Below are 1,774 nucleotides of genomic sequence, written 5' to 3'. Positions count from 1 at the left end.
GGGGAAGGGATTAGGAATATTAGGGAGTGGGAGGCAGTGGGAATACCGGAGAGTGGGAGGGGTTGAGAATGCCGGGGGAGGGACGGAGTGGGAATGTCAAGGAGAGGGGGGAGTGGGAATGTTGAGGAAGGAATTGGAGCACTGGGGAGAGGGAGGGAGTGGGAACATGGGGGAAGTGGGAGGGATGGAGAACATCGAGAGGGAGGCAATGAGAATGTCAGGGAGAGGGAGGGAGTGGGAACACCGGGGAGAGAGAGGGAGCAGGAACATTGGGAACAAAATGCTGATGCTGGAAATCTGAAACAAAAACAGTAAAATTCTGCAGAAGCTGAAGAAGGGTCACTGGACCCGAAACTTAACCCTGCTTTCTCTGCACAAAGGCTGCTGACTTTCTCCAGCAGTTTGTGTTTTCCAGTCAGGTTCCTGCTCACCTGTATTGACATTTCTACAAACATACACACCCAAAAAAAGCGGGGTTGCACAAGTTTCCTGCCTGGTCCCGCCGGCTGCCCGAATAAGATGCAGGTTTATTTTGGAAATTCAGTAAGGCAGATCGCTACATGCTAACGACCTGAGTCCAGAACTGCCCGTGTGTGCATGTGGAAGCTGTCAGCAGTGTATTAAAGGGATCAGCACTTCCCTCGGTGTTAAGTCAGGGGGAGGAGCAGAGGCTGCATTCTCAGTCCTGCCACTCAGAGCACCCCTGCGCCAGTAATTAACATTTATAACGAAAATATAATTTACTTATTGACTTAATACGAAAGTACTCTACAGTTCCATATACCAGCGACCGCTGAGGTACACGTCTGAAATAATATTTTTGGCTGTCAACCTATAATGTGGGGCAGATTTCTTTGCCAGCAATATTTTGAAATTGACAAGTAATTTCTGCAAGAAAATGCCTCCGAGTTTATAAATAAAGTGGGTTGCTTGGTGACATGGTTTTCCTATTATCGCTCAGGACAAACAAAACTGAGGATTGAACAACTGAATTCCAAGGTACGAAGTTACTGCTATTTTGGGGAAGTAAATTTCTTGGTCACTATGAGGCAATTGGCTGCAAAGCAGGGAGTGGGGGGGTGGGGGGAGAGAGAGGTGGTTATTCCTCCGAGAGATTGTAGGAAAATCAATCACTTACCGTTCCCAGTGTCTCAGTCCCTCACTTTGCCCAGCGCTGAGTGGCAATTCCAGATGGAAAGCTCGATCCTTTAGCAAGTGCAGTCTATTCCCAGGTATGTGCCCTCAAAGTACGCCAGGACTCCACCTCGCTTAGTTCCACCAATGCTGGGGCGTGGCAAGGGAATACCCTTCTCCAGCGAGAATCTTTTACAAAATAAAACACGACCCATGCCTGATGTGTTTCTGTACCCTGCCTTAGCGCTGGACTAGAACCTGGTGATGTGTGATTTTTAACTCAGAGTGAGGGGCGATGCATGTAACTTGAACTTTGAAAACCCGCTGTCAAAGTATGTACACATCCCAGAGTTAGTTCATCCCCAGTCATAAAAACAGCAATTAAAAAAATCATGAAGTGGAAATGTACATAAACGAATATTTAATATGCTGTCTTAGTGATATCCAGCACAACCATCAGAGATACACTGGGTACCACCAATCCTATCTTGTTCGCATTACTCTACATTTTTTGTAAATTCACTCCCAGGGTATGGGCCTCACTGGCTAGACCAACATTTATTGTCCATCCCTAATTGCCCAGAGGGCAAAGTAAGAATCAACCACATTGCTGAGAGTGTGGAGTCATATGTAGGCCAGA

At 46.9% G+C, this 1,774-nt stretch overlaps 1 protein-coding gene across 3 annotated transcripts in view; it reads right to left on the bottom strand.

Moving 5' to 3' along the window:
- The window catches only part of LOC122560401 (putative protein MSS51 homolog, mitochondrial), a 32,749-nt gene extending 31,433 nt beyond the window's left edge, over nucleotides 1–1,316 (bottom strand). For all 3 annotated transcript variants that reach the window (XM_043711037.1, XM_043711036.1, XM_043711038.1), the window contains exon 1: nucleotides 1,139–1,316. The gene's annotated coding sequence lies outside the window, so the exon portion shown is untranslated. The remainder of the gene's footprint in view (nucleotides 1–1,138) is intronic.
- Between the last annotated feature and the right edge of the window lie 458 nt (nucleotides 1,317–1,774).

The sequence above is a fragment of the Chiloscyllium plagiosum genome, chromosome 21 (assembly GCF_004010195.1).
Source record: "Chiloscyllium plagiosum isolate BGI_BamShark_2017 chromosome 21, ASM401019v2, whole genome shotgun sequence".
Lineage (NCBI taxonomy): Eukaryota > Metazoa > Chordata > Chondrichthyes > Orectolobiformes > Hemiscylliidae > Chiloscyllium > Chiloscyllium plagiosum.
This window is presented reverse-complemented; position numbering and strand designations above follow the sequence as displayed.